Here is a 12,151-nt window from a genome sequence, read left to right as displayed (position 1 = left end):
TTGTGTTAGTTTCTGCTGTATAACAAAGTGAATCAGCTATATGCATACATATATCCCCATATCCCCTCCCTCTTGCATCTCCCTCCCACCCTCCTTAACCCACCCCTCTGGGTGGTCACAAAGCACCAAGATATGCGGCTGCTTCCCCCTAGCTAACTATTTTACATTTGGTAGTGTATATATGTCCATGCCACTCTCTCACTTCGTCCCAGCTTACCCTTCCCCCTCCCCATGTCCTCAAGTCCATTCTCTACGTCTGTGTCTTTATTCCTGTCCTGCCCCTACGTTCATCAGAACCATTTTTTTTTTTATATTCCATATATATGTTAGCATACGGTATTTGTTTTTCTCTTTCTGACTTCACTCTGTATGACAGACTCTAGGTCCATCTACCTCACTACAAATAATTCAATTTTGTTTCTTTTTATGGCTGGGCTCAACATCACTGATCATTAGAGAAATGCAAATCAAAACTACAATGAGGTATCACTTCACACTGGTTAGAATGGCCATCATCAAAAAATCTACAAACAATAAATGCTGGTGAGGGTATGGAGAAAAGGGAACCCTCTTGCACTGTTGGTGGGAATGTAAACTGATACAGCCACTATGGAGAACAGTATGGAGGTTCCTTAAAAAACTAAAAACAGAGCTACCATATGACCCAGCAATCCCACTACTGGGCATATATCCTGAGAAAACCATAATTCAAAAAGAGTCATGTACCACAATGTTCATTGCAGCACTATTTACAATAGCCAGGACATGGAAGCAACCTAAGTGTCCACTGACAGATGAATGGATAAAGAAGATGTGGCAAATATATACAATGGAATATTTTTTCTTCCTTTTGAAGAAGAAAAAGGAGTTCCACAATTACCAAGCTTCTTTATATCTATTGCTTCTATTTTTGTGATAAAATGAAACAGTAATGAACCAAAAATGGCCTGTACTAAAATCAAATACAAACATGGGAACTGCATCATTACAGCTGTGCTTCTTAAACATTACTTTCAAAATGTTTTCTATTATAAGTAATACATTTCCTTAATAAAAAAATACATTGTTTATCACTGCCTCCAGTCAGTAAAGAACTAGTAACTCCAGTTCTTACTACACTTATGGTTTGTAATACATAAAACGTTTTAGTAATTTCCAAAAGAAAAAAATTTTTTGACAGGGACGTAGCTGGAGAATGAAGTGATTATAAAACACTGCTAAACCGAAGGGTCACTTGCTCCCAAACCGTTGTTAGTTACCTAACAGCCCTGGCAGCATGCTATGTTGCTTCATCTCACTGAAACCATTTTCAAACACTCTGTATGACACAATGCAAGAATAACATCTAACCCACCCAAGTTATTTTTCTCAAAGTTATATCACTCTCTTCAATTTATTAAGATTCACTGTTGCTGCCTGCAGCACCTGGACTCCACACCTGAGATATGCAAAAGGTGAGCTCCCTGGAGCCCCTGTTAATTGCCCCAAATGATAAGCCATGGAGAAAAGGCACTAATTTTAATTGGCAATTTTTTTTAAAGTGGATTTTTAAAGACACACATTTAAAGAGACACAGAGTAGAATATTCTTGTATAAATTTTAGTGTATATAATCATATATTCTTCTAGGCTACAAAAAGAATGGTGTTTACTAGAAGTGGCTCACGCTGGTTCAAGGTGATAATGCTTTTTATTTTTTTAAGGTGCCGTTATCAATTTTATTTGGGAAATGGAGCCTATCACCGTCTCCTTAGAAATTCAAAAGTGACATCGAGGGAAGTAAAAGTCCTAGAAGAACCTGTAGGTTTGGGGCTCTAATGCTGGCCATCAACATCCAATAGACCCAGTACCGTACAGAAGACATTTTGGGAAATATTACTCTATACCAAAACATGATATTTAGTCTGACTTAATTGCTTAGTAAACATTATCATAGTAAAATTAAATTACATTAGTCATAATGGGTAGAAAATGCATTTTGAATCAACAGCTATAAATACTAATCTTAGGAATTTTAGAACATAATATTTTTGATGCTTTCTTGTCTACAAGGACTCTGTCTGGAATCATCCCAAAGCAAATAATAATCACTTCAGTGGGCAATAAAGAGAAGACAGATGCTGTAATAAAACCAATAAGTCTCACGTAAAGCAACCGAACTAAACAAGAACTGAATGAAACCCCTGGTGTTTGGCAGGAGGTTAACAATCTGTAATATATTTATATAAATCAATGAGGAATGTGGTCAAGCTATCTATAACCTCTGTAACTTGCAAAACAGAAGAGCCAGACAGGTCTGAACATTTGAAAATAAACCCTGGTAAATAACTTCAACTGTTTGATTCCTTGTGTCGACCAACAACTTAAAGCTTTCTAAAACCATTCTATTTTTTTTGCTATTCAGTAAACTGACAAAAATACCATTTCAGTGACTGCATAACTACAGTTCCATAAGAGAAATATAATCACATTGTGTTGAGGATGAACAAAAGTATCTCAGATGACTTTTAGAGGAAATGAAAACTACCATTCAAAATTTATCCATTAGAGCTTAGCTTAACGCGATCCAAGTGAAGGTTCAAAAAGTAGTTCTCAGCATTCACTGAGTCTACGAATCCAGTTTAGCTGCGCAAAACAAAATCCAAAAAAGGCAGATAGGTCATTATCATTTTACAATTAAGTCAGCCAAGCCCCTAACTATCCCATAAAATAAGTCCTCTCCCTGTCTCTATTGTCCTGACCCCCCAGCTGCAGGGCAGAGAGCAAGCACTGCGGTCCAGCACAGCACTCAGCTTTCCAGCTGTCCTAGTGATGTAATTATCTCATAACAAAATATCTCCATGAATTAACTCTGCATCCTACCCATTGTAATTCGGAATGACTGCTTCCTGTTCACGTTCTCCATTTAACTTGCTATTCTGGATCTATTGCATAGGCAAGTTGTCTTCATCTAATGGATGGGATTACATCCAATAAGGTTTGGGATTTCCAAAGATTACAATTTACAAAGGTCTCCCAAACAACATGCTCTGTAAACACAAGCCCTGCCTTTCTATTGTGGTTATAATAAAAGGGAAATCTGCATTACTTGCTGTGATTAAACTCTGACCTGTCACAGGAAGTTCTATAAGGATTTTTTTCCTGTCGCTCTTTTTCATACTCTTGAATGTTTGGACATCAAATAGTTCAAGATCTGTGAGATGTCTGGCACAGCTGCCGAAGGGTGCTAAACAAAATTTTATTTGAACTACAGGCAGTCTTCAGAATTGAGAAGAATTTTAAAAAAATCTCTAATCTCTTCCTCTATAGTCCACGAAGCACATTCTTTGGCTACAGTTTGCATGCACCAAATTTATGTTCACACCTCCCAATAACCCTACACTACTGGATGCTGGCCAGGGTATTCTCCTTTTGCTCATTAAATAAGGAGTGTGTGTGCACTTATTCTCAACCAGCACTGAATGGTGTAATTCCAGAAGTATTTGCCACTAATAATAATGAACCTGCTGCGAGAAGGAAATCGCCATTTCAGCAGTACCTGTAAACATTTATCAGTATGGACACTGTACTGTGCAGGCACTGTACTTGGTTTTAGAGATTCCAACAGATCTAAGACGGGGACCGTTTCTAAGAGCTTCATATCCAGTTGGGGGGAGAGACAACTGACATGTAAAACTACAAGCAGTGATATATGGCTATGTATTAATTCCAAATTAATTCTACAAACACTATGTGAAACTTTATATATCAACATCAAAGTAGATTCATTCTACATCCTATTACAGTAGACACCTGTGATGTCTACCTTTCCAAGATCCATTCTCTCTTCTGGAAACCATATCCTCATTTCTTGTTGAGGAACCACTCCTACCCCATACACTCAAGCAATATATTCGTGGGGTACATGCTCAGGATGGCACATAACCTACCCTGGACAGAGTGACAATGACTGATTTAGGGATGGACAGGACCATGAGAATTGGTCCCAGGAATTTTACTAGATCTTCTGGGAAAGTAGAGCTCTCTTTATTCTGGGATTACCAAACTGGCAACAGATTAGCCTGCAGCTGCTGGTGGCCATCTCTGCCACCACTGTAGAGCCCACCATGGAATGCAACCAACACCGAAGAGAGCCAGAGCAGAGAGATGATAGGCAAGAGATTCCGGATGACATCATTTAAGCACCTGGACCCACTTGTGCCCAACCTACCCCTGGATTTATTACTTAGATGAGTCAGTAATGTTGCTTTTGTGCTTACCCAGTTTGAGTTGGGTTTTATTACTTACAACAAAAAATAGTCCTAAGACATCTATAAACATTTTGAAATAATTAAAAGACTTTAAACATCAATATCTGACCTCAAATACATCTTATATATTAGACAAACTGAATTAAGCTCAAGCACATAGCTTAATTAGTAGGAGTTTCCTCTAGGTGACTATACTAGTTCCCTGACTTGCTGGGAGACTATTCACCTTAAGAGGTTTCTCCATGAGCCTGCTGGCTGGGAAAGAGTAATTGACAGCAGCAGAGCTGAATAATTAATCTCTCCTAAGGAGCCATGCGGCCTCTTCCCAGGATTCCTCCTTGTGGTTCCTTGTCTGACCACAGAGGCATTTTATGGAGAAAAAGTAGAGAAAGAAAGCAAGAGAGACAAGCTCATTGCAAATGGGAATATGGAACCTATAGCATCGGAAAGGCCTGGGTAAGGAGAAGTGAGGAGGCAAGGAGAAGCATTTAAAAATCATACAAAGGTACTGAGTTTAGTTAAAGGTTGAGTCCAATGCTCAGAGATCTGTTCTCCCAAAACCCCTCGTTAAGCAACCCCCCTTCCACTAGCTGTTGTTGAAAAGTGGAAACGCACAGGGGCGCCCCATAAGTAATAACCCCAAAGCAGGGAAACCCCTTTGTGATCATACTGTTGTTACACTGAAGGCTACCACAATCTGACAAGGGAATGCAAAGCCAACATCTTTTATTTACTAACTCATTTTATTCCTTATAGCCTTAAAAAGAGTGTTCATAAGAAAGTTTCATAGTTCATCTTCTTCCAGTTCATCTTTAGAGTTTCTACTAATCTGGTTTCAGCTTCTATCTACATGTACCTGGCAATGTGGATCTATGAGTTAATATTTTTGCATCCATTAACCAAAAAGTGTTTTACAAATAAAATGGGAATCCCCCATATTGGGCAAGTTTACAAGATGTGACTTGCACTACAGTAAATATTTAAAATAGAGCAAACAGTAAAAACTTGTGTATATGGAAACACACTGCTATCACAGGGTAGTGCAAAAGTGGTGCACTGTAAGCTGGGCCCCAAATAAGCTATTTGGGCTGTCTTAATGGGTATATAGGATACTGTATACTGCTCTGTTCATATTCAAGATGAATTCCTGAAATGGACATTAAATAATAGAGTTCAAACTTCTTTCATAGTCCTATAGCAAGCACTGGAGGCACTCATATTTCAAGCATAATCCTTCAAACTGCTAATGCATTTTATCTGAATCAAAGGCAGAGAGAAGAATGAGGTAGTAACATCACTCTGTTATGCTAAGTATATACTATTATGGGAAAAAAGGAAACATTACTTCAGAGCTAAAACACACGAGGAAATCACAGAAATCTACTTGTTCTCTTATAGGGAAGAGAATGGTAGCAGGGGCAAAATATTCTGAGTCACCACGTGGATCACCATCTCCACAAAGTCAAGAGAAAGAAAACAGAGGCAGGTAGACAATGACTTGACACTTCTGCTGAGTCCAGTTCCGATACAAAATAGTTTTCTAAGTTCAGAAACAACATAAAGTCAACTCTATAAAAAGAAGAAATCTGCTGAGAAAATTCCGGACCATTATGTCTTGATTAGAATAAACACCATTCACCAACCCCAGCTACAGTGTAGGAATGAGACATTACTCTTGCACCCGGTGAAGGCTCCACCTAGACATGATTACCTTAGTTTTAGCCTTTTCCTTACACAACAGTTAGCTTCACAAACACAGATACATGGGTCAAAATAAGGGCCTGATAAGAGTGAATGGATTAAACGATTCATAAGCCTGTGACATTTGGTGTGAGGGTGGGGTTCAGGGGCCCCAAGTCATAAACCCTACTGGCAGATCAGAGATTACAGATTAGCAAACTAAAGACAGCCTTAAACTGGAAGTACCTCTCCATACTTTTTTACTCTTTTCTTTTAACTCTCTAGAGCATCTAGTACAGTGTCTAACACACTGTAGATGTTCAATGTCTACTGAACGAATTAAACTTTTCAAAATTATAACTCAGGGAAAAGTTGGGAGCAAAGTAAAAGAGAGGATCTTCAGAGATGCCATTAGGAAAGCATGGCATGCTGAGGAGGCCAAATCTTGTAACTGATGTTAAATGAGGACTCACACACTAATATATCACATTTACTAACTAACATTTCTTAGTTTGCTCCCCACTAGCTCCTTCTATGTATTTTGACTTTTTTAGTGTTCATAACAACACTATGAAATGGTACTCGTTCTTATAGATGAAGAAACAGACGTTATGTATACAAATGTTCATTGCAGCATCATTCATAATAGCCAAAAATAGAAACCACCCAAACGTCTTATCGATTGATAAATGGATAAACATAACATGGTATTATCCATATAGTGGAATATTATTTAGTAATAAAAGGAATGAAGTACAGATACATGCTACGACATGAATAAACCTTGAAAAGTTTATGGTAAGTGAAAGAAACCAATCACAAAAGGCCACATATTTCATAATTCCTTTTACATGAAACCTCCACAATAGGCAGATCCATAGAGACAGAAAGTAGATTAGTGGTTGCCTAGGGTCGGGGGTGGTGGGAGACGAAGGAGGGGAAGGAATGAAGAATGACTGCTAATGCGTACTGGGTTTCTTTCTGGGTAATAAAATGTAAGATCATGGTGATAGCTGCACAACTCATAAATATACTAAAAACCACCGAACTGTATACTTATATGGGTGAATTTGATAGTATGTAAAGTGCATTTCAATAAAGCTGTTTCAAAACAAAAAGAGGAAAGAAACAGTCATAGAGAGGTTTGGTACTTTGCCTAAGGCCCAGGCACTGTAAGTGGTGAAGATGGGATCTGAAATCAGGCTGTCCGGTTCCCAAGTCTGATTTCCTTACCATTGTGCAATCCTACCTCTGTATGTAGCACAGCCTTTGGGGCAAGAGACCTTTCTGTGGCAAATGAGACACACTACTGACAGGTATTGTGGTAATGCCAACTCCCAAATGTCTTTGTTTAACTTGGCTATACCAGTATATATGTGTTCCATCCTGGGCTGAAAAAAAATGTTCAGAAAATTCACAGGAAAAATAAAATAAAGCTGAAGACTGTTGACCTCCTAGACCCTCTTCTCTTATGTCCTTCCCTTGACTAGCTAGAAAATGACACACCCAACAGAGCTTGACAAAGATATTTCAATCTCAGAAATATATGAGTTAAATGATATTTTTGAAAGCAAAGTGAGCAGCTCTGGCCTGAGTCAGAATGAGTGCATGAACATTCTGGCCAACTTTCAACATTCAGTTCTGTCTCCACTTCTGACCTGTAAAAGCCCTGTTCTCCAGCTTTGGGCCTCTCTTGAGGAAAAACGACGAATCAGCCAAAACTAGGCAGCCGTCTGTGATGAAGACTGTCTGCTGGGTCTTAGAAAAAAACCAACCAAATTTTACCTACACTGTAAGCCAAAAATCTCTCATAATCACATCCTTACTAGGTAAGTAAAGCTATCCCAGCACTAATTCACTCAGGTACTTATGATTACGTTATTATCTAATAAAACAACCACTGAAGTTAGTTCCTTTTAAGGAAACATAAACGACCATAAACATAGGAAAAAATGTTAAACTATCGTAATAACTTAAAGAAACATAAATGGAACCATCGGTGATATACTACTTAAGCCCCTCAAACTGGGTAACAAAAATGTTTAAATGATAAAATGGCACAACACTTGTGAGCGTTTGTGAAAATGGCCCACATGACAGTAGGAGTACAAACTGGTGAAAAGCTTTTTTGAGGAGTCATCTGGAAAAACAAACACACACACACACACACACACACACACACACACATATCATGTGGCCCTTAAAATGATGATACAGATTCATATTTATTGAACATGGAAAGGCATTCATGAAATATTATTAAAAGCAAATTCAGGCTTCAAAAGAATATGTACAGTATGATTCCACATATGTAAACAAAATGGTAGAAAGATAAATCAAGATGCTAACAGTGGCTAAGCTCTAGGTGATGAAATTATGGAATTGTGTTTTCTGCTATTTGCCTATCTGAACTTCCTACAATGAGAACTTATCAATTTTTAACAAGAGAAAAATCACCATTTCAAAAACAAGAATTAGAAAAGCTTTTTTCTCCTTCAAGTTTTTTTCCTTCCATCACTCATATACTTTTCTTCAGTCTGCTCCACTAAGTTAATGAGACAATCCTGACCATCAATTCTGAAAAGGTAGTTTTAAAAATTAAATATGTTAAATCAAATTCTTAATTTTGTTCTAGGGGAAAAAAGCAATATGCATGCATTACTGCCTCACTGAAGGTATGTGTTTTTCAATCCTCCCCAGTATGGACTAACTCTACAAAAAGAATGTAGGAAAAATAAAATTACTTTTCTGATATCTGGTTAAAAGGTCAAAAGCAGCAGAGTTACCATGAAATAAAGGAGAAACAACAGCTCAAAAATTCTTCAAATTACTCTATTGTTCATCATACAAGCCAAGAAAGAAAGAAAGAAAAAAATTTCTCCATGGCAGAATTATGGACTTTTATAAATATGGGGAGCTTTAGAGATTATCTGGTTCTATGCAGTTGTTTTACAGATGAGGAAACACAGGCCAAGAGAGTGCAGAGTGTCAAAACTAACAGAAGGAATAAGACACCTGGGTCTCAGACTTCCCTGGTGGCGCAGTGGTTAAGAATCCACCTGCCAATGTAGAGGACATGGGCTCGAGCCCTGGTCTGGGAAGATCCCACATGCCGTGGAGCAACTCAGCACACACAGCACAGCCCATGCACCACAACTACTGAGACCGCGCACTAGAGCCCGTGAGTCACAACTAGAAAGCCCGCGTGTAGCAATGAAGACCCAACACAGCCAAAAATAATAAATAAATAAATTTATTTTTAAAAAATTAAAAAAAAAGAACACCATCAGGAAACTATATTAAAAGATTAGAAAACAGAACACAGTTGGAAAAGTTGAAAGAACTGGTATCTCTATCAGCTGCTAAACTTAAGGATCTGAAGTTAGGCTTCTGTCAGATGCAAAAATGTGTAAATATTAAGTTATGATTTAATATATCTACACTTTAATTTTATTTTAGAGTTTGATCTTTGTTTTAGGAATATTTTAGATAATAAGGTAAATATTTCATAGTGTTAAGAGCAATTAAAAACTAAAGTAGGTAAGAATTTGGAAATGTAGCTGTAACCGTATCTCTTCCACGGCAGAAGTTTTCTTTTGCAAAAACCAGAGGAACAACTCATCCTGGGAATCTTTTAGGCCACTGGGTGTTCCACACAAGTAATTATTTTGAACACCTGATTCTTACTCAAGTCCCCAAAATATTTTTTAAAGTTAAAAAATTTAATGGAATTCTTTGAGGCAAGCATTGAGCATTTTCTTGACTTTTTAAGCCCAATGTACTAATTATGTTTTACTAATGAATGACTCATGGTCATTATTATTAACATTAAATTATAATCATTTAATTCAGCATCATTATTATGATCCTTTATCTGAGTGCTTTCTAGGCACATGAACATGAAGCAAGGAGATTGTGACATAGTATAAGTCAAACTGTCAAAAAGCAAAGAAAACAGCAAGAGATAAGTAAGTCATCACCTAAAAGGGAAACTCAGTAAGATTAACAGCCAATTTCTCATAAGAAACTACGGAGGGCAGGGACTTCCCTGGTGGCGGAGTGGTTAAGAATCTGCCTGTCAATACAGGGGACACGGGTTTGATCCTGGTCCGGGAAGATCCCACATGCTGAGGAGCAACTCAGCACACACACCACAGCCCGTGCACCACAACTACTGAGACTGCGCACTAGAGCCCGTGAGTCACAACTACTGAGCCCGCGCGCCTAGAGCCCGTGCTCCGCAACGAGAAGCCACAGCAATGAGAAGCCCGCGCACCGCAAGAAGAGTAGGCCCCGCTCGCCTCAACTAGAGAAAGCCCTCGCGCAGCAACAAAGACCCAACACAGCCAAAAATAAATTAAAAATAAAATAAATAAAATTAAAGTGCAACTGTTAACCAGGAATTCTAGATAAAAACTATCCTTTATAAATGAAGGTGAAGTTAAGACATTTCCAGATAAACAAAAGCTGAGGGAGTTTCTTGCCATGAGACCCATCCTAGAAGAAATGCTAAAGGGAGTCCTTCAGGTTGAAATGAAAGGATACTAGGCAGTGACTCAAAGCCATATGAAGAAATAAAGATCACTGGCAAAGGTAACTGACCACACAGGTAAATATAAAAGCCAGTATTACTGTATTTTGGTTTGGGCTCTTTTTTCTTAATATAATTAAAAGGACAAATGCATATGACAATAATCATAAATTTACGTTAATGGCTACACAATGTATAAAGATGTAATTAGTGACAATAATAACATAAAGGGGGAAAGGCAGAACTGTATAGGAAAAAAGTTTTTATATACTATAGAATGTAAGTTAGTATTATTTCAAGCTAGATTTTTATAAATTTAAGATATTAATTGTAATCTCCAGCATAATCATTAAGAAATTCTTTGTTTCAAAACGTTTTCACACCCTGAGAAATACTTTCTTGAATCTCCTCTCTAATCTATCATTTACAAGCCCCTAGAATGAGCCTGGAACTGTACCTATCAGGGACTTTACATACGTAAACTCGTTGAGTTCTTCAATATCCCTATTAAGTGGGTATTATTACTCTCATTTTACTTAAGTGGGTATTATTACTCTCATTTTACAGATGAAGAAGCTGAGATTCAGAGGATAATTTGTCCAGAGTGATAGAACAGGTATGACACAAAACCAGGATTTCAATTAGAAACCTTCACAGACTTCTCTCTCCTCCTTGATGTGGACCTTCAACATCCAGAGTCTCAGGTCCTGTTCTCTTTTCACTCAGTGCAGCACCACCACTACCACAACATAACCAACAACAAATGGCCATGGCTTCAGATAGTACCTAAGGGCTGACAAATCCCCAATCTGTCTCTCTCCAAAATAATTCTCTCCCCAAAGTCCACATCCAGTTTACCTCTTGGAAAACTTCAACCAGTATTCTGAACATCTCAGTTTCAAAGTATCTGGGACAGAGCTCATCCTCTTTGGTGAACCACACCATCCAACCAATTTTCCAAGCCCAGAAACCTTCAAGTAATCCGAGATTCTTCCCTTTCCCCAAATATCCAGGCAACCATCAATTCTACCACTCAAATGTTTCTCCATCCACTGCTACATCCCCAGTTCAGTACTCATCACTCTTACCTAAACTTCTACAGAGGGCCTTTATCCTGTGTTCCTGCCTCGTGGAGACTCCCTATACTCACCTCTCATTCTGGGTAGTGGAGCCGTCTACAATGTACATCTGATCATTACACTGAACAAATGCATTTAGCCAACAAACGTTCACTCAATATTTGTTATTTTCTAGCATTGTACTGGGTGCTGGGGACAGAAAGATCAAAGGATAAAATAGATTTTCTTATGTTGTTCAGAGTCTAGTGAGATGGCAGACATAAATAGATGAATATCAACTAAGCTGGATATGCTGAGGTAGAGATAAATACAGGGTATTTTAAGAGTAATCAAGAGGGGCATCTCACCCAGACTCGTAGGAAAAGGTTTGTAGAAGTGACAGTGGAACGATCTTAGACCATCAAGAGTTACCCAAGCAAGTGGCAAAGGGCGGGCACTAAAAACCAAGAGAAGGTAAGAGCAAACGGACAGTGAGAAGTCCCACTGGAGAGAACTCTTGTATGCCACAAGAAACTTGTATCCTGTGGGAAACGGGTATCTTCTTTTGATTTTTAAATAGCTCATTCTGATGAGCAGGAATAAGAGGGGAATAGTGGCAAGAAGACCAGCATA

The 12,151-nt window shown here is 38.2% G+C and overlaps 1 protein-coding gene across 3 annotated transcripts in view; it reads right to left on the bottom strand.

Annotated features, from left to right (window-relative positions):
• Positions 1-12,151, bottom strand: part of CDK6 (cyclin dependent kinase 6) — a 232,631-nt gene that overhangs the window by 175,480 nt on the left and 45,000 nt on the right. The gene's annotated exons all lie outside the window — the stretch shown is intronic.

This window comes from Delphinus delphis, chromosome 9, assembly GCF_949987515.2.
Source record: "Delphinus delphis chromosome 9, mDelDel1.2, whole genome shotgun sequence".
Lineage (NCBI taxonomy): Eukaryota > Metazoa > Chordata > Mammalia > Artiodactyla > Delphinidae > Delphinus > Delphinus delphis.
This window is presented reverse-complemented; position numbering and strand designations above follow the sequence as displayed.